General features: G+C 42.7%; 1 pseudogene; it reads left to right on the top strand.

The window, feature by feature from the left end:
• Window positions 1-11: 11 nt before the first annotated feature.
• Window positions 12-27,712, top strand: LOC147727458 (large ribosomal subunit protein uL23 pseudogene; annotated as a pseudogene).
• Window positions 27,713-27,988: the final 276 nt, after the last annotated feature.

Below are 27,988 nucleotides of genomic sequence, written 5' to 3'. Positions count from 1 at the left end.
CGGCTCGAAAAATGCCTTTCCCCGGTATTTCTCCTCCTCCTGAGGTATGTCGCTGCTCAATTACTATTGTCAATTGCCGATATCATTATTTTAGGATAGGTTTAATATTCGTGCTTCTCAATCTCATCTGTAAGTGTGGAGCTCCCGACCGAGCTTCCTAGCCGGCCGCCATCTACTGTTCTTTAACATGGAGGGAAAGTAAGCACCAAAGTGCGAGACACGCCAGGTATGGGAAAACAAGGAGAGAAATGTTGCCTTTCAGTGGGAAATTGTATTGTCCAAAGTTCTGTTTTTAATATAAAACCAGGGCCTTCGGTGGTCATATCACTAAAAATACAAGATTTGAAAAAAATATTATTGTCAACTGGTGCTTGTGGAAGACAATTTCTATGGACTGGAATCTAGAGAATGCTAAAGTGATTCAGGTATTTTACTGACCTCTGCTGGTCGTTTTCTATCAAGAAAGTTAAATAGAGGCAGTTGAACAGAAAAAAAGTCCCTAAGTGGAAGCAGACAAGTCCTAGGGCTGATCTTCAGAGCCCAATAAGTACATACACATATAAGTATATAATAATAAATAAGTATATACTAAAGCATATACAAGAGGTCTTGAATGCTCGACCTAAAACGGATGGCCGACTGGGCAAAAAACGAATGCAGCGCCTACTTGTCATTTATCTGTTCCTTCAGTGCATTTCCCCCACCAGCGCATTTAATGAAGGCATAAGAACCACTCGAGCCAGGCCTAATGTAACAGAAAGTCCTCTGCTGCTGTCCGGTAATGATCCAAATCATTTTCACAGACTGTAACTCGTGCATGTTTATGTTAAGTCCTATGACTGAACGCATGAATCTATAAATCCTGGAGCTAAAACTACTGCACTAATATAGCCTGATTGTTGTACAAATGCCTCCAGTCTCCTTCTTTGAATAGTCCTTGTCCGTCTAACAGAGAGGGAGTCCTACTTTCCCATGGAATAGCAATGGTAATCCTTTTATAAGCTTATGCAACCATTGGCACTAGCGTTACGAGTTACCATTTCCCCATGATGTGAGTGTGTGCCTTCAGAGGGGTGCAAGAGTCTGGCTGGTAGCTTCTGACTCACACCCAGTGTCTTTCTTTCTAATGCTCCACCGTAACCTGCTTCTTAGCCCGAGAGTGGGGCGGACAGATTCACTCTCAATACCATCATAGCAGTTTACTCACAGAGCATGGCCCATACGGCTGGCATTACATTATTCATTCCAAAGCTGCTCAGGTGGATATACATTCCTTTAGTCTCAATCATCTTCGAACCATGGAGTTCTCCAATCCAGATCCTATTCCTTCAGACTTATAACCTGAAAGGACAATATCAGGTATGTAATAATATCTTAGAATTAAACCCTTTTTGGCTGCAAGGGTATCTCCCTTTCTTGGCTGTTATCCTTCATGCATGTACATTGCCCCTAGCCCTATTCGTAGCCAGGTAGTCTGTTTCTAGAGCACCTCGCCTTCAGTCTCTGAGATAACCTGTCATTCTTCGGATAGACTTCCAATGCTCAGGTAAAACAGAGTGCTCCATTTTGGTGATTAGAAATGTTAACTGACTTCTACAATCTTCCTTCCTCAGTGCCTGGTTAAGGTTATACTTCTTTAACCTAGTGAGAGTTTCCTTGGTACCATAGCAAACTGATTCCTTTCACTCTCTCATGAGGAAAACATACCTGGGTGATGGAAGTCTATGGAGGATATTCTCAAGAACGTACGATAACCATTGCCAAAATAGGCTAATGCAATTTTTCATATCGCCGTCTATCGCAGGAAAATAACACTGTGTTAACTTTGTATTCACAACACGGCGGTAACATGCGATAGTTACCCTGTAATGCATCGAATGTCTGCGATAAAATCACAGTGAGGGCGATAAAAATCCAAAGTCGAACGTGAAAAAAAAAGTGGCGATGGGCCCACCGCGATAAAAGAATTAGCGATAATCTGCGCCAGGCCTGCAATTCACACACATCAGGTGGGAAAAATCACTATAGAAGCAGAAAAAACAAACACAAACAAAACCAAAACAACTGCGAAGCACAATGGAGGTAGCCGGAGCAAGTACAGAGGACAACCAGAACCCCACAAGACCCACGGAGGACCAGCCTGGGACCTCAGGGTCAGGGAAGGACAATGAGTAGAAGAAGAGGAAGATGCAGTTCAGTCCGCAGGAAAACAAGATCCTGATAACGGAGGTGGTAGAACACCATCAACTACTATTCATCACCTCCACTGTGTCATTGGCAACAAAAAATGGAATATGGCAGTCCATCGTGGACAAGGTAAATGTAGTCGAAGTGCTGAGGAGGACAATAAAAGAGGACAAGAGTCACTGGAATGATGTGAAGCGCAAAACGAAGCAGTAACTCTGTAACTACCAGAAGGCAGCAATGCATACTGGAGGTGGGAGTCCAGTGCCACAGGAGGAGCTGGATGAGATGGAGGAAATGATGTCCACAGTCATCAGTGTGGAGACGGTGGCAGGAGTTGGGGACTGGACCTGCACAACATAACCTGACACAGCAGCAACAGGGTGAGTAATGACCAGGGACTGGGGGGACGGGGTCAGATGGGCACAATGACCCACATGCACAATTAAGTATAGCACAGGGCACACCCACAATGACTCTGGATCATGTCCCTGATCCCCTTGGCACACTGCAGCACACCTAGAAACAGCAAGTAGGCCCCTGAAAACTATGTGCCAATAGGGGGGCCTTCCCACACATGACCAATCTCACAACCAATATATGCACATGTGCCAAACCCAGCAAAGCTGCGTGTCTGTGAGCAACACTGACAATGCAAGTGACACTGCATGGCGAATAGCATTGCTGCAGTCAATATATCATGACATGTTGCACGCCATAACACTGAGATGGCTGAGTGTGGACCGAATCCATAAAGGAGCAGGTCACACTCCACGTGCACAAACAATCCCTGACGTCAACACAAATCTGTGGACAAACCATGGCCCAGACTCCCAACTCCCACCAAGAGCCCAATTTACCCAAGTATGCAACATCTCAGCACTGTATAAGCATAGAAGTCAAAGGCACACTGCCTGTAAGGGATAAGGGGCAGCAAAATCAGAGCTGCAGGGGCGACTCTCTGAAAATGCAGCAGACATACATAGGGCCCGATTCACAGAACTAACTAAAGACAAAATCCTAAACTTAATACCATTTTGGTATTCACAGAAGGCCCTTACCCATTTTGGTATTCACAGAAGGCACTTACTCATTTTGGTATTCACAGAACGCACTTACTCATTTTTGTATTCACAGAAGGCAATTACTCATTGATGAGTAAGTGCCTTCTGTGAATACCAAAATGAGTAACTCACTCATTATGAGTAACTTACTCATTTTGAGTAACTTACTTATTTTGGTATTCACAGAAGGCGCTTACTCATTGATGAGTAAGTGCCTTCTGTGAATACCAAAATGGTAGTAAGTTTAGGATTTTGCGTTAAGTTAGTTCTGTGAATCGGGCCCATAACATTCAGAGTACATCAACATTGACAACAATGTGGTACAAACTGCAACACGTTCGAAACAGAACAGAGGACGCACTGGTGCTGTTTGTGTGTAGGAACTGGCCAATCACATTTGGCATAGCAGGGAAATGTGAGTTGATAATGTACAAGTATAAACACACATCCATCATAGGCAGCTCCCCCAAACAGTCACAATGTACTGTTGTCATGCAGTCTGGATGTAAACTTGCACAATGCGTCAACATACATGTGAACACAATGTTAACCTGCATCTCACCTTCACATTGCAGAGGGAAAATGAACCCTCCTGCAGAGCAGACCGAACATTTCTTCACTGATACCGAAGAGGACCGTCACACCATCGACCCCGACGCACTCCAACAGCTCTTGGACAGCCCCTGCACCCCACGTCCAGGAGCAGGGCAGCCCAGCAGCAATGAGGATACCCCACCCCCTGCACAGTCCACAAAGCAGGAAGCACCCACCTCCACGGCTGTCTCCCAGGACCCCCACCAACAACACATGGCCTTCCAACGCCGTGTGTTGGGGTGCCAGGAGAAGATGGTTGGTCAGGTGCGGGCGGGATTCGACCTCATGGCATCCAAACTAGCTGTCATACCTGGGTGTCTAAGTCCCATCATGGACCATTCACAGTCCCTAACAGACACTCACGGTCTGCTCCATGCTCTCCAACAATTCATGGCTAACATCACTGGAGTCCTGACCCTGAGACAAGAACATCTGTCTAGTCAGAGTGGCTCCAGCAAGGTCAGCCAGTAGTTGGGACACAGGCGGAGGATCATGGAGAACATGGATCAGACACAGGCGGAAAGAATGGCTGTCACGGCTGCACACCAGCGAGCGGTAGCTGGGTTCTTCCATGCCCTGCAGACCCTCATCATGGCATTGCTGCCACAGGGCCTGGCACAGATGAATGCTGCTGCTGCTACTCCATCCACATCTGCGCCCCCTGATGTGTCAGTGCCACACAGTGCGGCAGACATTCCACCTCCGGTCCCTGATGTGCAACTGCCCCACAGTGATGCAGACAAAATAACACTACCCACTTGTGAGGCACATGAAACATCAGAGGACGAAGATGAGGATGGTTCTGCCTTAGTGGTAAGAAGGAAGCGGTAGCATTTATCTCTGCCATATGGCCAAATGGCCCGTTTCTGCTTGGTTCTGCCCTCTGCAGCATCACCTTCCACTGTCCCCCGATACACTCTGCGATACTCACCATGGACCTCGACATGGACTGCCATATTCTGTTTGGTTACCAAGGACACAGCAGTCAGACTGCGTACTGAACTCTTCCTCTTCCGATGAACTTGTCATTCCCTAAAGGACTCTGGCTGGCCCTCCACTGGGCAACAATGTGAAGTGGGGTTTGCATGGCCCTATACTGCTCCAGCTTCAACACTCCACTGAGTGTGAATAAAACATTCAAATTCACACAGTATGTGTCATGTCTATGATCATTCAAGTATGAAAGTATGGATGAATGTTGGGGCAGTCATTCCCCCTCACGTCCATGTTGCTAATGTTGTGGGACTTGAGTCACATGGTGCAACTCTCTGCATCATGGTGGTACATATTTGAGCCCAAATGATGCCCTGTTGTCTTTTCTTGGTCACAAATGACAGCCTTTATGTCATGAATTTGGACACATGTGATACGCTGCTGAGTGGGATTACGTACTATCTTTGACACACTGAAATGGCATTTTGAATATGTGACAACCTAAACAGGCTCTCTGTACAGAGGTGATACACCCTCCATCTAATTGACATTTGTGAGATTGTTAGCACTAAATGTTGCACTCACACTTGTCAGAGTGATGTGCTTATGCTGAGGAGTGACATGCATACAGGGAATGTGTGTTAGAAGGGATTTATGTGCACATGCGGTGCCTGTGGTCATTTTGTCCTGTCCCGTGATTGCTGAGGACAGTCACAATGTGACATGCTCATATGAAGAAATTGTTCATGATTGTGTTCCTTCTGGCTATTCCTGCTGCTGCTGCACTGGGGTGTGTTCCACCTGCCTCATCTTCATCATCATCATCCAGTGCATCTGGCACTTGGATACAAGGGGCATTGGTGCTTACACATATGTTGTGCAACACACAACATGCAATGATCATCTTGCACACTATTTCCGGACTGTACAGGAGTATTCCACCTGTGATGTCCAGGCACCTGAAACGTGACTATAACACACCAATTGAGCACTCCACAGTGCCCCTGGTGGATGTATGACGTTACAACGCATACTTTTACTCCGCATACCATTACAACGCGGTATTCACAACGCATACCACTACAACGCATAGTGCTTTGGGGTGCTGGATAGTGGTAAGTATAATTTACTATTCTAACTCCAGTCCCCGTGGACCCTAGGGAAGGTGTTGGATAGTAAATTAAACTTACCTCTTATCCTAGAGCGCCCCCCAGCGCTATGCGTTGTAATGGTATGCGTTGTAATGCCTGCGTTGTAGTGGTAGTGCGTTGTAAAAAATGCGTTGTAACAGGTGAATACCGCCCCTGGTGCGTTTGTTGGCCGCACTGTACTGGCTATGGGCCTGGGTGTTCGTGTCTCGGAGGGGTGTCATCATCCACGGGCAGACTGCATATCCTTGATCACCTGTGACAGGGGAGAGAGATATGTGGCAATCAGTTGTTCTGTATTATGTGTTTGCAGGCTTATTAGTTTAGTATTGTGTGATGTGTGCAACTTTGGGATTCATGTTTGACATGTGTTGCTTGTGGCAAATGAGCGGCATCCATGTGTGTTACGTTGCCTCACAGCTGCTCCTTACTCCCCTGAGCCTATTTACACGCAGCACAGTTGCATCACTTGCACTCCAAAGACAAACCCTTGTCATGACTGCCTGCGCATGTCCACAAGCCTGTCAACGACACTGTGATATTGTCTGTTGAAGGTGGTCAGCCATGTGTGTAGGCCTATGGTCAGGATATGACACAGAGACACACGCAGCATTTACTTTGTTGGCCACACCGGAATTGAACCACACCCAGAGCCCAGGGCTATTTATTCCCACTCCTACGCTGGACTGTCGTATGCTGGCCTAGCCTACTCCGCTTACACTTAGAAGGTGGGATGACATAGCTACATGTCCAAGGTCTTCCCCACTGCCTGAGGTAACACAGTTGTGTCCACTATCCACAACATCACACACACCAGAAGTATATGTCCACATAGACATGTCTGTGCTCTACTTTCTGAAGTCTGTCCAGCACATCACCGCCACACTTGGAATTGTGTACATTCTTATTCGTGGGTCACTTGCCTACTGAGCACAGACTTGGTTCCCACCTCTCCCCACATTCAGCAATTGTGTGGCAGAGGTACCATGACGTGGATGGTTTGTCTACATGGCTGGCCACAGTTACCACCCTTACTTGTGTTGTCGTGTCTGGTAGGTGAGCATGTTGTTTGGCATGTTGTATGTCATTTTGTGAATAGAGATATGGATCCTGTATCACAAGATGCATTCCATCCATGCACTCCTTTCTACTTTTCATAAACTTTCGTAAGACGTTATACAATGATTGGTAATTCATTTATTCATAGCGAAGATTTTCAAAATTCATATTTTTCAAAAGTATTTTGCAAGAATATTGTATATCATATTTCAAAATAATTGTATTGCCCAATGCATTTCAAGCATATCGCCCTTCTTCAGGGGACTTCCATTATATCTAGAAACAATAATAATATGTCGTCATTGGTACCATGATGAAAACAACAACGATTGCATATAAAATTCAACAGTAATAAATCACAGTGTAAACATTGTTTGTAATGAAAACAGATGTTTGATTTTGCCCTTTATAACCTCCTATAAGGGTTTGTGCTTAAAGAAAACGTACGAAGTGGGATGTATAAATCACGGAAGTGTACACTGACCTTAGTTGGAGTGATGCAGCGTGTCAAAGTAAGCTGCAAAAATATAAATAAATATGTCTCAGTAAATCGAAACATACAATAGTGCTCTGACTGGTACTAACCCAAATAATTTAGCTGTTTCTTATCGAGTCCGTAGATCGGTTGCTCTCTCCTCGCTATGCTCGGCGAGCAACGCTCTATGCGGCCGTGCTCTATGGTTTTTAGCTCTATGGTTACGGCGCTTGGTCACATGGTGCGCGAGGGTGCTCACGTGGTACGGCAGTGGAGTAAACATAAAAAAGGGATTACACTGACGGGTAGTGTATGTACGTAACCATAGCTACGGACGGTTTTCTCAAGTCGGGGCTGGAATTCACAATGTTAATGGGGATAGGTGAAATAGAGGAAAATTAATTTAAATAAATGGATGCATTAAAAAGTAAGGTGAATGCATTCATAGCAAAACGATCGTAAATAGCATATTCATGGAGATAGATGTGCACATATATCATATCAGGTTATTTGAGCTGGACATGCATATTAGTTATACATAAAACGACTGTCTGATGCGAGTATAGATAGGTAATTCAGTTTATAAATAGCAGTGTAAGTCCATCCTTTCATTAAGCCCTTTGGGTTGTAGGGTGCATAAATGGTCGATCCAGAAGATTTCTCTACATAGTAGATGGCTGTTATTGTCTCTGCCAGGAAGAGTTGCTACCTTTTCCAAAATACAAAATTTTAATTGGCTCACATTGTGTTTAGTGTTAAGATTTCAAAGGCTTATTCAAAAATCAACCGATCTTTGCCTATGAAAGAACAATTTTTTTTAAAGAATTGGTCAAAGAAACAAAAAAACAAGAACACAGCGCATAAAGGTACCCTACCATGTCACAATTGTGGCAATTGTTCTGCAATCATTAAAGGCAACACAATAAACCACCCGACCAAAGGTTCATTGATAAAATTGAAAGTCACAGGAACATGTGACACTTCTAACGTTATCTACATGCTGAGATGTCCATGTGGCCTCTCATATGTAGGAAAAACGCAGAGAAAAATTAAGACAAGAATAATAGAACATAAAAGCAACATTCGCCTGAGGAATGAAAAATCCACGATAGCAGTACACTTTAATGACGCTAAACACAATGTGAGCCAATTCAAATTTTGTATTTTGGAAAAGGTGGCAACTCTTTATGGCATAGACAATAACTACGTAGAGAAATCTTCTGGATCGACCATTTATGCACCCTACAACCCAAAGGGCTTAATGAAAGGATGGACTTACACTGCTATTTATAAACAGAATTACCTATCTATACTCGCATCAGACAGTCGTTTTATGTATTACTAATTACTAATATATCTCCATCTCTATCTTTGATAGGGCTGGCTGTGAGACTCCCCTGACTCTGGTAGTTGTTGGTTGGAAGATGCCAGAGGCCAATAGGTGCCGCACAGCCAGCAACTTTGTCTGTGGAGGGATGTTGGTTCTCCGCTGTATTGGTACTGTCAGCCTGTGGGCAATGTGGGTCAGGATGCGGAGGATGGTTGTCTTTTTGAGGCTGTAGTGTGCAATGACATCCTCTGGCGTTAAGTCTGTAAGGCTGGTGCATTTTCGGAAGGTCCGCTGTCTTGTTCTGCGCTGCCTCTGTGGTAGTCTGTGGTAGTCTGTTGGGCGGGGGGTTCGTGGGGTGGGAGAGGTCCTGGGGTGTTGGCGGTGGGGTGTGTGGCCCTCTTGGGTGTCCGAGCTGCATGATCAGTAGCTCCATGACATGTGTTGGTCTTCAGATGTGGCTCTGGACTGGTCTCTCTTTTATACTGCAGGTTTTTGTCCTGCTTCACACCAGTAGAAGGCAGGTGTTAAATCACTTTTATTAACGCGCCTTATTGCCTGTTTTTGGATCGCATCACCGATCTGGTTGATTGCTGAGAATATTACAAAGTGCTGTTTTTGTGTGTTTTTGCATGGGAACGCCTACTCTGCATATCATTGCAAAAAGGACTATCGATGGACAGAATGCAGAACAATGTCATACATTCACCCCAGTACAGAGATCTGGGCCGAAATCCATTGTTTTTTTGCTCACCAAGCCTTCCAGTTTAGCCTCAGTCATATGCAAATCAGTCTTGACCCTGCGCCCTATGGGAACAGTCCAGCCTGAACTGCCAGGCCAGGACCTCCCTGGACTGGAAACAAGCATCCTTGGACCGGTTTCAGGGTTTCACCCCTCTTCAGCCAGGCTAGCTTGATTCGAGTGGCATGGAGAGCACGGTACACACATCTGAGCATAACCGTCCCACTCGGGGTGACAAATGCAAAAAGAACTATTGATGGACAGAATGCAGAACAATGTCACACATTCACCCCAGTACAGAGATCTGGGCCAAAATCCATTGTTTTTTTGCTCACCATGCCATTCCAGTTTGGACCCGCCCATATGCAAATCACTCTTGACCCTGCACCCAATGGGAACAGTCCAGCCTGAACTGCAAGGCCCTCCCTGGACTGGAAACAAGCATCCTAGGAACGGTTTTGGGGTTTCAACCCTCTTCAGTCAGGATAATGTGATTCCAGTGGCATGGAGAGCACAGGACTCATGTCTGGGCATATCCGTCCCACTCAGGGGTGACAAATGCAAAAAGAACTATTGGTGGACAAAATGCAGAACAATGTCATACATTCACCCCAGTACAGAGATCTGGGCCTAAATCCATAGTTTTTTTGCTCACCATGCCATTTCAGTTTGGACCCAGCCATATGCAAATCAGTCTTGACCCTGCACCGAATGGGAACAGTCCAGCCCGAACTCCAAGGCAAGGCCCTCCCTGGACTGAAAACAAGCATCCTGTCATGTTCAGCCAGACTGACTAACCTGGATATCCGGTACAGCAGGAGCGAGGCCGAAGTTAACTTCCTTCCTCCCTAGACACGGTACCACAGGCGAGCGTAAGACCAACACTCGCATATAGGACCCTACCCAGGGAAGGGGAAAAGTGGATAAATAAAATATAAAGAAGTGGCAGCCAGAAACCATCTACAGGACTTGACAGCAGGAGAAAACTCCAAACATAGAGGTTGTAGATAGATACCTGCACAGGGATACAAGAGCAAGACAATTACCCTTTACCCTACCACACTCTACCTTTCTTTGTATTTTATAGGAGGACTGACACTTACTCAATAAGGCTTCCACTCTCGCATAGGAAAAAGAAGGCAAAATAGGAAAAATAAAGTAAAAGAAAAGAAGAAAGGATCTGCCCAAGACCCTTATATCCAGAAAGAAGCAAAAGGCTTCTAAAGTAATCTTCTGCGATGCCACAGGCTGGTTTCCCAAATAATAAGATCAAGGTTCCTTTAGAATGTTCCAAATGCCAGACTCAAAAACCCATGGTTACAGAGTTCTGTATCCGAGCCACTCAACAGCTCATTAGAATTCCAAAAAATGTTCAGCAAGGTACCAATGCCAAAAAACAACTTATGTCAATAATTAAGTCTTGCAAAAATAACCAGAAGAGTTTCCAAAACACTCTTCTTTACTAGCAACCCGCTAGAATACACACTGAAGAATGACGGTAACGGGAGAACGTTTAGAGTTAAAGTTGCAAACTCTGGATACTGTAATCCTGATCCAGGGCACAACGTGTTACCCCCAGCTCACCACACTGCTCACTGTGTCAGCGCTGCTCCCCAGCGCTGCTTCTCTCATCGGCTCCAGCGCGGCTCCCCAGCGCTGCTTCTCTCATCGGCTCCAGCGCGGCTCACGGAAACAGCGCGGCTCCCCAACGCTGCTCTCACCTCGGCTCCAATAATTCTCCTGTGGCCAACTCCGGAATACTTCAAGCCACAGAAACATGCACGGATTCACAGAAGGCTCAGTCCAAACAAAGTACGAGCAAACACAGGTGACAAGCACCGCGGCCGGCGCTGGAGAAGACTAAATAGAAAATGGACAAAACAAATGAACAGAGAGAAAGGACTGCAGCAAGCATTCTGGGATATGTAGTCCCTCTAACGGGCTTGAATCGTGACACATCCTTGGACCGGTTTTGGGGTTTCACCCCTCTTCAGTCAGGATAGCTTGATTCCAGTGGCATGGAGAGCCCGGGACTCACGTCTGAGCATACCCGCCCCACTCAGGGTGACAAATGCAAAAAGAACTATTGATGTACAGAATGCAGAACAATGTCATACATTCACCCCAGTACAGAGATGTGGGCCTAAATCCATCGCTTTTTTGCTCACCATGCCATTCCAGTTCGGACCCAGCCATATGCAAATCAGTCTTGACCCTGTGCACTATGGGAACAGTCTAGCCCGAACTGCAAGGCCCTCCCTGGACTGGAAAAATGCATCTTAGGACCGGTTTTGGGGTTTCACCCCTCTTCAGCCAGGATAGCTTGATTCCAGTGGCATGGAGAGCACGGGACTCACGTCTGAGCATACCCATCCCACTCAGGGTGGCAAATGCAAAAAGAACTATTGATGGACAGAATGCAGAACAATGTCATACATTCACCTCAGTACAGAGATCTGGGCGTAAATCCATTGTTTTATTTGCTTACCATGCAATTCCAGTTTGGACTCAGCTTTGTTTGCCCTAAGTTGGCAGGGTATGGCCAGACGTGGGCCCCTTGCTCACTTTGCTACTGGATTCAAGCTAGCCTTGCTAATGATGGCTGATGATCCAGAAACCGGTCCCAGGATGCTTGTTTCAGGTCCAGGGAAGACATAGTTCAGCAGTTCGGGCTGGACTGTTCCCATGAGGCACAGGGTCAGACTTATTTGCACATGGCCATGTCTGAACTGGGGTGGCGGCGTGAGCTAAAGGATGGTGATGGATTAAACCCAGATCAGTTGACTGGGGTGAATGTTTGATTTGCTCCAACGCACCATCCATCATCCCCTTTGGTATCGCTTTGTTTGCCCTAAGTTGGCAGGATTTGCCCAGACGTGGGTCCCTTACTCACTTTGCCACTGGATTCAAGCTAGCCTGGCTGATGACGGCTGATTAGCCAGAAACCGGTCCCAGGATGCTTGTTCCCGGTCCAGGAAAGACATGGCTTGTCAGTTCGGGCTGGACTGTTCCCAGGAGGCACAGGGTCAGACTGATTTGCATATGGCCATGTCTCAACTGGGGTGGTGGAGTGAGCTAAAGAATGATGATGGATTAAACCCAGATCAGTTGACTGAGGGTGAGTGTTTGATTTGCTCCAACGCTCCATCCATCATCCCCTTTGGAATCGCTTTACTCTGCATATCATTAGCATTAGTTGTCACTCTCATCTGTGGCAATGTTTTTTGCAGCAGCTATTACTGGTTAACTGGCGATATCGACAGTTTGCACCAGCTTGTGAATAGGGGTGATAAATCTATCACCACTTTTGCAGCGCTAAAGTGCCGATGATTCGGCGATAAGCCCTTGAGAATATGCCCCTCTATGTGAAGACAGGTCAGACTCTGTACTCGTTAAAAAAACATTTTTGGGGCCCTCTCAACTATATCTACCATTCTCTCAGACTAGCGAGCTGCCAGCTTTACCCTAAATGTGCTCTATCAACATCCCCTGTAGGCTGCTTCAGAGTTTTCATACTCTGGTGATTATGTAGTCAAGCCACACAAAACCGTGGGTGGCCACTTCTCCTTGGAGAGACCAAATGTAACGGTCCTGTGGCGGGTCTCCTGCTCTCCTCTGGTACACACAATTAAAGTGCAGCATACCACTCATACCAAAGAACATAAGGTGTATACTAGATGCCCCTAACTAAAACTATACTATACACAAATAAACTAACCCCTGGTTAAAATATATACATAGGTACTGTCTACATTTACCTCCACAAGCTGCTGGTACTTAACTGTGGAAGCAGAGCAATAGCACATCCCCTCTAGATTGGGACATTAGCTAACTGACCTTCATAATCAGGTGCTAGAAGCTTTTCCTTAATATATATCTGATGTATGTATTTCTCTACTACTGAACAAAACATAACGTTATGTCCACATACACTAGAGCAGGGACATGTAGCTTCCTTTCGACTGTGGCAAGCTCTAGAAATCATCCCATTAGAACCATATAACAAAAAAGGACCAAATGACACCTGTTGAGCGTACTACAATTGAAAAATATATATTACCTGTATGCTGCAAAAGACCACACATCCAGCAGCAGAGTGCAAGGGAAAATGGTAAACCTGTCAGCCTTAGGGTGGTCTTCTCCCAAACCTTTGCTTTCCTCCTCCATTTTTGCTGATCTCGGTTTTGCTGGCCTTAGGACTCGGCACACTTTACCACTGCTAAACAGTGCTGAAGTGCTTGTGCTCTCTCCTTAAACGATAGTAACATTGGCTTATACCCAATTGGTAAAATTAATTTACACTATAAGTCCCTTGTCAAGTGGTACCACATGTGCCCAGGGCCTGTAAATTAAATGCTACTAGTGGGCCTGCAGCACAGATTGTGTCGACCACTTAAGTAGCCCTTTCAAACATGTCACCAGCTTATCATTACAGCCTGTATGTGCAGTTTTGAACTGCCATTTCGACCTGGCAAACTAAACCTCCAGCCAGGACCAAACCTTCATTTTCAATCCATATAAGTCACACCTAAGGTAGGCCCTGGAGAGCCCAGAAGGCAGGGCGCAGTGTATGTTAAAAGTTGGACATGTACTTTTAAGTTTTACATGTCCTGGAAGTGAAAAACTAAAGTTGTTTTTCACTACTATAAGGCCTACCTCTCCCATAGGATAAAATTGGAGGTAGCCTATTCCATTTAATATACTGTAATTTCCAATGGGAACAGGTAACCAGTTTATGTTTGCTGTCTTTGGAATTGTGATGAAAAGTCATATTTTATAGTAAAGTCCAGTTTTGAATTGCAATTTTGAAAATGCCACTTTTACTTAAGTTGGCCTATCTCTGGGTCATATGCCTGGGTGTAGCTGACAGTTGGGCTTTGGGTATTCCTCCTAGACAGCCACACACATTAGAGAACGTAAGTGTGCTTGGATGGGCCATCACTGAAAGGATGGTTGGTCAGAGCTAGCCACAAGCCTACCTACACTTGAATATGATGTGGCCTGCCTCCACACAAAAGGCTGCATACCCTCTGTAGCTAGTCTGGAGCCAGCGCAAGGAAGGCAGAATGACTGTGGACTTCAATGGTAGACATCTAGAACCTCAAAGGCAGAACTGGGAATAAATATTGGACCACAGACACCAACTTTTCAGTACACCGCAGGACCTGTGGATACTCTGCCAGGAAGACGGGCTGCTGTGCTGCTGAAAGGACTGCCACTCTTCTGGACTGCTGCCCTGCTGGACTACGGCCTTGCTGGATTTCTGCTTACTGTGCCTACCTGCTGCATGCCGCCCTCCTTCCTGGGTGAGAAGGACTGGACCTTCATCTGTTGAAGCCAGGACCCCAGAGTGGCACAAGGGGCTCGTTGGCTGGCCTCCTGACTAGATCCTCAGGGAAAGAAAGCTCCAACAACCTTGAACCCAGCACCTGGGCTCTACCATCTGTGGGTCCTGCCCTACCAAGTGGTGCCACCCCAGTCCTGGACCCTTGGAAGTGGGCCTGAAGGTGCTCTGCCCGCCCATCTGTAGACCTAGTGGAACTGACGTGCAATCTTGAGCAGAACCAATACAACACCTCTGCTGCAAGGTTTCACCCGGCGCAAGAACTCCACATCGACCTTGCAGCCTGCATCTTTACCGCCACCTCTGTGAATTTCTCATGACACAAACTTTAGCATCACAAACATCTCATCGAAGGCAGCCCGGACGACGACACAGGTTCTTGCATTGCACCCTCTCAGCTCTTTGGAACCGATGCATCACCTCGACTGTGCGATACATCCTCTGCGCAGGAGTTTGCATTGCAAGCCCTCATTGACAGGATCCTAGACGACGATGCAGGACCTTGCATTGCAGCTTTGCAGCACCTCTCAAATGACGCATTGACACGGCTGCATGTCACATTCCTCAGCATGGGACCTCACAACGTTCGTCAACCAGCATTTATAGTATTTTTATTCAGCGCCTATCTGGGTCCCTGTAGCCCAGACTGTGCTCCATTGTGGTCGGCCTGAACTTGTGACTTTGTCCCGGTGCAGAGCAACCACATACTCACAGCTGGAGCTTGTTGTTTTTGGCACAATTTTCCTTATAATCTTCTTTTTATAACTATTTGTTAATTAGCATTTGATATAGAGGACATTTATGCATATACGTATACAGCATACATCTAGTGTGCCTGGCCAAGGTGGACAGTAACCTCATTGTACACGTCATCTCACCCTAAGGGTAGTGTTACATGTATAACGCTTTAGGTAATTATGACATGCATAGTACACAATACAACCTACATGTTAACACAGATAATCTCACCATTAAACCACCAGGTATTTGTCCGTAGGCACATATCCAGTGAACAGTACTGTATTTCAGACGTACTGCGTTAGCTCGTGGTTCTATGGTCTATTTTTGACTTAAACACAATAATACAGAACTTTTGGCAGTCATTGGCGGTAGCGGCACAATACAGTGACATCCTTTTTTTTTTATAACCTTCAGACAGGCCAGTATATATGCTAGCAGCCATCCCCCTCGCCCCCCCACAGGTGTGACCCTACTAGCTTTAGGCAGGTGGGACAACGTTGTGAGGGTCTCCAATAAATAGCCAGTGCCAGGCAACAGAGAGCCAACTCAGCCAATGTGAGTAAGCATGGGATCCACATCTACCTCAGTTGCTCCCCACTATGGATCCACCCTATGGAAATGCAAATGGGAAAAAAGGCTCTGCTCCTGAGTTTCCACCCCCACTCCACCAATCAGTCTGCTCATCTATTAACCACAGTCACTATCTGACAGCGGGGGAGTGTCTGACGGCAGCCCCTGCAGTGAGGTGGTTGCCATCTGGGGCAGGTCTGAAGCGTTCCCACTCGGTTGTCAGTCGCCTGTAAGCTTTGTAGCATAATACCCTTCTCCAAGTCTCGTTTAGCATTTTTGTCTATGCATAAAGAGCGCAGACGGGGTTCCTCAGCAATCCCCCATTCACACATATCTGCCTTCCATTTAGTTGGATGAGGAGTCTCAGAATGCGTCCAATTTATAACAATTAAGTGCCTCGCCAACACCAATCCCTGAGTGGCAAATTTTGACTACATCTCATCTGGAAGTCTTGTCGCGTTTCGCAACATTTCCAGGATCACCATCCAGTAAGGGCGGAGATGAGGGCAGTCCCAGGTCATGTGTGCGAAATGGGCTGGCTCCGCTCCACATCGAGGGCATGTCGATGCCAGTGCCGGGTCAAAATGCGATAGTCGGAGGGGGGTCAGGTAGGTGCAATGTAAGTAATAAAATTGGGTGAGTTTAAAATCTTTAAAGTAGCATATCTTTGGTTTTACTGATCGAATATGTGTCATTTTGGTCTTGTTTAGTTTATTGTAAAAAACTCTATTTTTCTAATCTGGTGTGGGATCCTTTTGAGGTGAGTTTTCATGTGCTACTGTATGAAGGTTTGCACACTTTACACAAGCCTTCTGAGTTACGTTTGACTGCTGTGTGCCAAGCTACCCGAGGGTTGAGCACAGGATAATTTAGGGTTTGCTTGCGACTTCACCCTAACAAAGGATTGTGGTTCCTGCTTGAGTAGGGTGTTCACCTCCCTGAACCAGTACCCCAATTTCTTTCAGTAAATATAATCCATGAGTTACATTGTGACATGCCCTGAAAGAAGTACTGAATATTGACAAGTCTATGCATTGATGAACACACCACTATTTAGATTTTACCTTTTTTCTGCAACTCCTCCAGCTAGATTTTTCATAGGTTCATCCATAGGTGTTGATCCAGCGGGCCAAAGGAAATTCAGTCTCATATGTACTACTCTACACCACAATACTCACCATTATTCATAAATCTATCACTAGGCCCATAGATGACTGAGACATGAATTGACCAACTGAATCATATGACCTAATTAATCATACACTTATATAAACATTTAATTAAGTCAAGATCATAGGCAATGGATTATCTAATGGTAATTCGCCTTTCACATTGCAAAAACCATATTCCTTAAGAGCGGCATTGTCTTTCGTCTACGTGTGTCACAAGCTCTTCTGAGGCTTGCAACATTTAATGGAACAGTTCGTTGCTTCCTCTGCCCAAGCTTTTCCGCCGCTATGTCCTGTCCTTGACATTGAAAGTTATACAATGATTATCTCCACATTCAGCACAGCTCAGCTTCCACATTTTGTTTTTCAAAGAATTATGAAGAAAATGTTTTCTTTCATTCTCTGCTGTGCAAGGCCCAACTCGACAGGACTTCGGACATCCATTTTAGAAATAGGCCACAGACCTCTTTTAGCAAGACTCTAGTATGCAAGGAAACACAAGACATCAATTAATTCAAGTAATGATAATTATTCTGTTACCCGCCCCCTTCACTAATGTTAACCCATTAGTTTATGTTACCTTGCTTTATGCACAAAAGACAAACAAAACACTGTTACATGAATGACACGACATAAACAAGAGCACATTTAAGAAAATGCACATGCTATTATTTTAAACAGCCGCAGTTAATGTTTGACAAAACAAAGTTAATATATTATTTAAACGTAGTGACAAATGCGACAAGAGCACATATTATTAGACCCACATGTTCGTGCGGGTGCATATTATTCTAGGTTGAATTAATACAAAAACATGCAACACTAGTTAATGTATTATAAATTATGGGGGTTTAAATCTGCGAACAAATTCTAAACTTATTTCTGAAGTCCGCTTCATAAACTCCCTCATCTGGTGATTTCTAAATCACCAAACAAAACCCCAAATTTTATCCAACATTTTACTTTTAGAAATGTCATATAATGATCTCTCTCTGTGTTAGTAAATCTAAACTCCTGTTTCATCAGTTTGTCTAGAGCTCTCATATTGAGCCCTGCGAACTTCTTCCATTTCTATCTCCTTCTCCTGAGCTTTTCTGAGTTTGTAAATCCTCTTCTTTTCCCTCACATGCTTCTTTCTCTTGTGAATCATGCAACTGATTTTTAACAAAAGTGACACTATAACAATGATTATTATAGGATAAAGCGCTTTGCCAATGATTGAACTGCCAATTTCAGCAAACCATTCCCTGATTGCCCCAAATCTTTTAGCCAAACGTTCTAAGAAATTGTCACTTTCCATGGGTTCTATTTCTGAGTGAAATTCAGTGATATTCTTTATCAGTAATTCTATGTTCTGACTTTTATCTGGGATATACGTGCAGCAATGCTGAACATGCAAAATCCCACAGACTCCTCCTTCTTTTGCTAGGAGAATGTCTAAAGCAAGCCTGTTCTGCATAACCATGCTTCTGGTGGCAATGAGCTCAGTATTGACTAATTGGAAACCACTTGCTGTATCAGTGGACAACCTGTCAACAATTGTAGAAATCTTTCTGATTTTGATTGTATTCAGAGTTATTCCCACCATAGCAATTATTGCACCAAATATATCTCCCATGATCTCAGAGAAGCTTTCTCTCTTGTACCTATTCAGGTGTTTGCCAATTTCAAATGAACCTTCCCCATTTCTGTCCACATGGAGAATTTTAGGAAAGACTAGACCAAGGTAACATGTACCATACCAGTGGTCCGGGAGACTGAAATATGCCTTGTTCCCACAGACGAAATAAATTCCTAGGAAAATTGGGTCCTTACCACCTTTAAATCCCCAACCCCCTACAATTCGATAAGTGTCCTCACACTGGCTTGCACCAACAAAATAATTGTCGTAAAGCGTGTTGTCTCTTCTAATGCAGAATTTTCCACTAACTGGATCATCTATGTGAATAGCAGCAAATCTATTTTCACCATTAAGCTTCTCATCCTCGAGCTGCCAAAACTTGGATTTAGTCTGTTTCAGCATCTCATTTCTTTTATAAATCGCCCTCCTTTCCTCACCCAACTTGAGAAAAGATCTTTCTTCATCTCTCATTTTGCAGCTTAAATTATTTTTGTAAGCATACTCATAGGTGAGTTCATTAGTTACCAGAAAGAATTCCCTCATCTGTTTGGCAGGTCTGACTTTGTTAAGACTATGTACAACCTTCAAGTTAGCAAATATTTAATCAAAATCTGAGTAATAGTACTCTAGGCGACCTGTCTGATAGAACAAGCTAGATATAACACTACATGTTATTCCATAAGTAAGAGGAAGCATATTATACTTGACCCCTTCAGAAACCGAAGTAGGAAGCCAAACGCACACATAACAATCTTTGACATCCATGACTCTAACATACTCTGTCAAGAGTCTCGAGATGGAATTAGTAGAAAAATCACCAACAGATCTGTCCAGGTGAATCTCTGGTTTATGCTCAAAAATCCTGTTAGTTTTGCCTGCAACATTACGAACAGCTTGTTTAGATTCAGCTTTACTCGTCATGTTTACCTTATAATCCTCTTTGTCTATGCCAGGAGGAAAGATGACTGCTAAGATTAACCAAACTAGAATGATTAGAATCACACAAATGGAAGACATTTTACATCTCCTGAGGATAGCACACCTTAAATTGTCAGTATTAGGCATTCTTTTTTTTTTTTACTTCTTTTTACTTAGAACAAAAATTTTAAATACAAATTTTAAATTAGTAGTAATAATTAAAATAATACCTCCCCTTTTAATTTTTTTTTAGTAACCCTCTAACAGCTTTTCTTCAACCTTGCGTCCATAAAAGTGTTTCCAGCTAACACAATTTCTTCGACCTTGTGTCACCTAACACAATTTCTTCAGCCTTATGCCAAAAATAAACCTCAACCTAAGGAAAATTAAACCAAATCATTGTCACTATTTTCTTCCAAATCTTCCTGACTACTACCACTAACCTCAACTACTGGTGGGATAATTATGTAGGCCCACTCTGGAGACTTGTACTTCTGATTTGGCTTCAATGGTCTTTTGCTCTTTCTGCTAATTACTTCAATTTTCTTTCCAACTTGTTCTTTTTTGTCTGATTCACTCTTTTGACTAGATATCTCATTAATCTGCTCTTTTGATTTTTTCACCAACTTGAACCTCAAGTCTTCTTTTGGCCAGACATCACCTTTTCTCAAGAGTTTCTTCTTAAGCTCAATTTCATTACATTCAGCTTTCCAAGCCCTTTTTCTGAATTTTCTTATTTCAGACTCTTCATCACTTTCATATGAGTCAGTTTCAGAGATTTCAATACTGTATCTAGGAACTTCTTTACTCGGCAGCTTCACTCCATTAGGAACAACATCTCTGTAGCTGGTACTTGGCAATTTGTCCTCCTCTTCTGGAATTACTTCTAACTTTCCAGTTCCAGAATTTCCGGTCCTGCTTTCAGAGCTTCTAATCTGCTTTTCAATACTTTCTTGATCTTGAATCTCTTCTGACACAGTTTCTTTTTCAGTTCTTTTTTCTAGAATATTTTCATCATTTTCTGAATCAACAACGACAATTTCTAGATCTTTTTCATTTGATGGTTGATCCACATCAGAATCTTCCAGATGTTGACTTTCCTGTCGATCTTCAGGTTCTTCTTCTGAGTCTGAATCAGTTGTAGTGTCATCACTATCTTCATCAGGGTTATCAGGAGGTGGTACGCGAATGGTGTGACTTGCATGCACCCACCTCTTCAGACCCTTACATTTAACAGCATTTGTTGTGACTAGTATCACCTGTCTTGCTTTTTGCCACCTGGGTACTAAACAGTTCCTCCTCCGATGAACCTTTGTTCTGACCCAGTCTCCTGGCAATAGATCATGAGCCTGCTCCTTTTCTTTTGAAATCACATCTGTTCCCACCTGATGGAATACAGAAGTTACCACATCAGACAACTGCTTACAATAATCCATAATTGCACTATCATTTATTGTCAACAATTTTCCAACTGGAACAAAAGCCTGTCTCATTACTCTTCCCATGAGTATATCATGAGGGCTAAGACCTGTCTTTTTATCTGGTGTGCTCCTCAAAGACATCAAAACAAGTGGAAGTGCGTCTGTCCACTTTATTCCTGTAGCTAGGCACATCTTAGAATTTCTGTTTTTTATTGTGCCATTAATCTGCTCTACAACACCTGATACTTCTGGTCTGTAAGCACAGTGCAACTTTTGCTTTATGCCTGTCCTGTCTTGTCCATGGAACATGAACATAACCTCCACCAGATATTTCCCTCATAGGAAATTCACCAAAAACTTCTCCTCTTTCTCTCTTTTCTTCTTCTCTTTTCTTTGTCCATTTAACTCTCCATTTACTTAATTCACCTAATCTTTTTAGAAACACAACTAATTCTTTTACATGGGTTATCCTGCCTGTGGTATTTAAATTCTCAATATCCTTCTCAGAAAAATCTACTCTGTAATGTTTTTGCAATTGTTTCTGATGACTCAAATCTATTTCTAATTCAGCAGCCACTTCTTCAAATTGTTCATATTTATTTTTAGTTTTCCACTGAATGCTCTTGCAAATAAACAACAGTTCATCATCCTGATATTGCTTCAAACAGTCAGTACCAATTGTGCCAATAATTAATTCTTCTAAATCTGCTTTTAATTTTGCAACATCAAGTTGTTTAGACTCAGGAACTTGTTGAGAAATTTGTGTTAAGTCTGTTCTATTTGCGGTCTTTTCTAAAGAACCAGAATCAGAATCTGCAGCTGATGGTGTGGCACCATTTGACAAACTTTGATTTAAAGTTAAATTTGGCATTGTTTTATCTCGGTGAATTTCTGTTAATTCAGAATAAAAAATTTCAGCCACTTTTTGAATTTCTGCATTTAATGGATTCGTTAAGACTGAATGTCTGTTTTCACCTTGCTCAAAAACTGGTACAACAGGACCAATTGTAACTGGTACTGTTACTGCTTCCATGCCTTTTGTTAATTGCTGAATTAATTTTCCCTTCGCTTTTAAATATTCTGAAATGTTTGGTATATTTTCAGGTAGCTCTGCTTTTTTGTCATTTTTCGAGAAATTATTTCTCGAATCTGAAACCTCTGGATAATTTCTGCTTTCTCTTGGAGTATTTGATTTACTTCTTGATCTTGCCCTTTCAGGTAATCTCAAATATCTGGGTGAATTTTCATCAATCTCTCTAGGAGGTGCACTAGGAGAAATTCTTGAAAAACTTCTCGGGGTAGACTCTGAACAGCTTGGCTGATAAAGTGGTGGATTAGCAAAAATTTCTTCTAAAACTGCATCATCTAATTCTTCATCAAGATGACCTTTTTTCCGGGAATTCTTTTGACCTGATGTTTCAACAACCATTTCTATAACCGGGTACAAACCATCATGCATCCTTTTCTCCAACGACGCACTCTATCCTGATGGGTTTCCCTATTTATATCTAATTTTGGACCTCTTGATGTTCCCCAATTTTCTCGTTCGAGTTCCATCATTTCAATTTCCCAATCAACTAAAGCTTCAAATTGAGTGGGTCTGGGTCTTGGTGAAAGAGCCATCATTTTATCTCTTAAGTTTCTTAAAACTTTAACATTAAACGATCCATCTTCTGGCCAGGCTAAAACACCATCATCTTTGGTATATTGCATCCAATTTTCAAACCAGAGAACCGTATGATAACCATATTCTCCTTCCATGCTGCAGGTGTTTTGTACTTATTAATTAATTTTCCACCACGCGCTTCAATTTTCTTGTCAGGATTGAATACATTTTTAATTTTCTGAAACCATGAAGGCTTCTTTTCTTCTTCATTCCAATAATATCTCATGTTTTAAACCTATTCCATTTAATTTAGAAAACATCGTAAGTATTTCCTTGTTGTTCCGCTACTCTAGCCAATCCGTGCGCGAAACTCACCAACAAGCCAATCAGGTTAAGCCACGTCACTACCTTGCTCAACCAATGAGAATCCTGTTTTCAAAAAGGACCAAACAGCTAACAGCTCGTTTCGGTCACATGAACCAATCAGCGCGCTTGCTGTGACGTATGTTAACCAATCGTAGCGTGAACCCTGTGACGTATACTGCCGCTGCAGTGAAGATGCGCGTGTCAGTGTCACTCCGTAAACTCACCCCTCCTTTACAAAATATTTTCACAGCGCCATTTTAAAACAATCCTTTTCAATGGATTTCAGTTAATAACTACGGAAAAACAAACCATTTGTCTGTTTCGCTAAACAAAGTGATAGTTTTACCAGACATTCAAGATTTCACTCTCGTGAAATAGACAACGCTATTTTCACAAAAACAGTTTTACGCATTCATACGGGAAAACCTATTCATGTATACATGAAATCTTTGGCATGACTCTAACCAACCAATAGAAATCCACAAACGCCAGTAAGAATAGACTACGCCACCTTACCCTTCATACAAGCTCGGAAAAATCCTACTACTCTTTTCACAACGAGTTTTAAAACGGGCTCTTAGTCCCTATACTCAGAGCTACAATTTCATAGGCAAACCTCACTATACATACAACCTGTCATACCTAAAAATCCCTAAACTTGTGTTGGACGTCCACAACACTTAGTGATATTTCAGTACCACTATCTTGAAAACAGAACAAATGAACTGTGTAACTTCACATGTCACACTACTCTGCCGGCACATAGTATTTTCCTCACTGCTGGAAAAAACCTTTCGACAACATATAACAACTAGGCAAACTTAACATGTGTTAAACATGTATCCTATGTAATTACCATGTCAGTTACCATAGTAACCGAACTCTGCTACCAGAGATTTGATCCAGCAGGCCAAAGGAAATTCAGTCTCATATGTACTACTCTACACCACAATACTCACCATTATTCATAAATCTATCACTAGGCCCATAGATGACTGAGACATGAATGACCAACTGAATCATATGACCTAATTAATCATACCCTTATATAAACATTTAATTAAGTCAAGATCATAGGCAATGGATTAACTAATGGTAACTCAAACGAAACAAACAAGACCAGCTTGTCATTTCAAAATCTATTTTATTAACTTTATTAAACGAACAAAGTGCATTTAAGAATTTAATTCTTTATTAGCATTTTATCAAGCAGCATTATTTTATTAGAAAGGCACATTAGACTGTCAGTTCAAATCAGCATGAGAAATGCTTAAAACATTAAAGAACTCATTCCCTAAACCCTATTTCCCTAACTTGTCTAAAGTAACCTAAAGGGAAAAACATAAGTTCGAAAAGATCTTACGTGAGTCAAAATTCCGACAGCATCTCTGGAGCACAGGAACGAGCCAACAGAGCTCTTTCCAAAGGGGCAATTTTTACACCTTTTCTCTATCTAAAACTAACTAAAAGGATACAAAAAGAAGACCAACCCGAAGCGTGATTGGTCGAGAAATGTCAGTCCATGAAGTCATTCGCCTTTCACATTGCAAAAACCATATTCCTTAAGAGCGGCATTGTCTTTTGTCTACGTGTGTCACAAGCTCTTCCGAGGCTTGCAACATTTAATGGAACAGTTCGTTGCTTCCTCTGCCCAAGCTTTTCCGCCGCTATGTCCTGTCCTTGGCACTGAAAGTTATACAATGATTATCTCCACATTCAGCACAGCTCAGCTTCCGCGATTTTGTTTTTCAAAGAATTATGAAGAAAATGTTTTCTTTCATTCTCTGCTGTGCAAGGCCCAACTCGACAGGACTTCGGATATCCATTTTAGAAATAGGCCACAGGCCTCTTTTAGCAAGACTCTAGTATGCAAGGAAACACAAGACATCAATTAATTCAAGTAATGATAATTATTCTGTTACCCACCCCCTTCACTAATGTTAACCCATTAGTTTGTTACCTAGCTTTATGCACAAAAGACAAACAAAACACTGTTACATGAATGACACGACATAAACAAGAGCACATTTAAGAAAATGCACATGCTATTATTTTAAACAGCCGCAGTTAATGTTTGACAAAACAAAAGACAAAGTTAATATATTATTTAAACGTAGTGACAAATGCGACAAGAGCACATATTATTAGACCCACATGTTGGTGAGGGTGCATATTATTCTAGGTTGAATTAATACAAAAACATGCAACACTCGTTAATGTATTATAAATTATGGAGGTTTAAATCTGCGAACAAATTCTTAACTTATTTCTGAAGTCCGCTTCATCAGTGTCATTGCTAATATCCTACTTAATCACAATTCCATAACATCGTAGATTTAAAAACCTGGAATCACCTCTCTGGAGCAGCTACCACTGGCTTATTCAGGGGGAAGATACTGGTGAAGGAGTTACCACAACAGGGGACTCAAATTCTTAGGCCCACTAGATCCAGAATACAAATGCTATCTTCATCATAGTGGACCCAAGTCACAAAGCCATTTTCAGCCATAAACTGTGCACAATTTTGTCACAGGTTTCCGGTGTTTATTTGTAAGGCCCAAGACTCTTTTGAGCCCTCTCTTCCTTGCTGGACTCATTGTAATGTATAACACTTATAAGCATTGCTTGCATATATACATGTGATATTTGGACTAACTATATAGAGAAATTGTATGCATTTGTTTAGCTGAAATTAGCATTTGTTCACATTAATTTAGCATGAGCCGTGGTAGGCCTCAGATGATCTACTCCATTTTAACCCTTTCGATGCTGATGACGAGCTCAGCTCGTCATCACCCAAAGGTGTCGTGTGCTGATGACGAGCTGAGCTCGTCATGAATATATGGCATCAGTGCATTTCCAGCAAAGGGGGGGAAACGCCCAGCAGCCATGTGGTTAATGAAATATTGTATTCTTGCTTACTGTGCATAATCTTTCTCTTGTATGAAGCACAAAGAGCATCCATGATCTTGTTATTCTGAAATGTCATTACTAAGAATTATATGTGACAGCGGTTTTTTGCAACTTAATTATTTGGTTGGTAGCTCTATGCACCTATGGAAGAAAGGTGTCAGAGGAGAAGAAGTCCTCCCTATGTCTGGTATCTCTGAAGGTTGCGGGACTGAAGCTGCTTGTTGCCTGATTCGTGTGAAAGGGGCTGATACCAAACTTACAGTGAATGTTCAGATTTGATTGGCTCTTACTCTGTCACAACCTTTTTAATGTATCTTTTAGATTTGATTTCATGTTCTAATTGTGTGACGCAGACCTTAGTTAGATTTGCTTCTGTCTACCTCTGCAGGTGGACGTTCCATTTCCTCCCTTGAGATCCAAAGCTGTTTATATTTCTGCTCATAGTGTTACTTTCTACAGCAAACACATTTCTCCCTTTTTTTTATTGGAACCTTCATTTGATTATATCTTCAATAATATGTTTGCTGGCACCTTTTGCTTGTGAAATCCCCAAATTTGACCTCAACCTTAATTTTGCATTAAGGATTTCCTTTAGGGATACAGAATCGGCTGAAATCTGCATAGTCTGTCTTTAATACCTTGAGTTTCCATTTGCTTTTTGATCTGCTTGGATTATTTTCATATATGCCATATTCAGGTGACTAAACCGGTTTGATTTGAAACTGTAACATTACTATTTTGTTAATAAACCTTCAAGGTTGGCAGATTTACTAAACGTTGCCATTACTGTGGGTCACAATCCACTTTGGAGTCATTGAGATATTGCCGGATTGATTAATTGAGGCCTCAGTTCGATTTCAAGATCCATCTAAGTAGACATAGTGAAGTTTCGAATTTGCACCAAATGTGCTTGGTGAAAACACCTTTCATGTGTATATTTATGTACATGTAAGATAATTTACAGTTATTTGGAAGCATACAAAAATGTACCAAGTGATAAATACGGACAGCAGATCATCTAGATAGTGCCCATCAATGTAGACACCGAAGGCCAAGAAGGAAGCTGTCCCTGTTAAAACTGAAGCACAGTCCAAGGCTTTGAAAGCTAAAAAGGCTGTTCTTAAGGGGGTACACAGTCACAAGAAGAAGAAAATTAGGACAGCCCCACTTTCAGGAGGCCGAGGACCTTGAGTTTAAGAAGGCAACCGAAGTATCCCAGGAAGAGTGCTCCTCGTAGGAACAAACTTGACCATTATGCGATTATTAAGTTCCCTCTTACCACGGAGTCTGCCATGAAGAAGATTGAAGATAACAACACGCTGGTCTTCATTGTGGATGTCAAGGCTAACAAGCACCAGATCAAACAGGCTGTAAAGAAGCTTTATGATATTGATATTGCCAAGGTCAACACCCTGATCACCGGACGGCGAGAAGAATGTATATTTGCGTCTAGCTCTAGACTATGATGCACTGGATGTAGCCAACAAAATTGGCATAATCTAAGCCTGCTCTGTAGATGCCGGGTATTTATATGGAGGGGTTTAATCAAGCATGTAAAACTTTACCAAGCATCATATGTATGTAGAATTTATTTAAATTTTGCTGTAAAAAAACGTAACTCTTCCTTCCTTTCCATCCCCCCTCACTCTGAGTCATCTCAAACCTCATGACTACTATGAACTCCAAAAACACCCTTGTCAATCCACCACCACTTTTTTTTAGCCATGCCACCCTACTAACATGCACACATGGCAATTACCTATATAAACAACTTGCTACTTCCCCTTTTCAGA

The sequence above is a fragment of the Lissotriton vulgaris genome, chromosome 3_1 (genome assembly GCF_964263255.1).
Source record: "Lissotriton vulgaris chromosome 3_1, aLisVul1.2, whole genome shotgun sequence".
Lineage (NCBI taxonomy): Eukaryota > Metazoa > Chordata > Amphibia > Caudata > Salamandridae > Lissotriton > Lissotriton vulgaris.
This window is presented reverse-complemented; position numbering and strand designations above follow the sequence as displayed.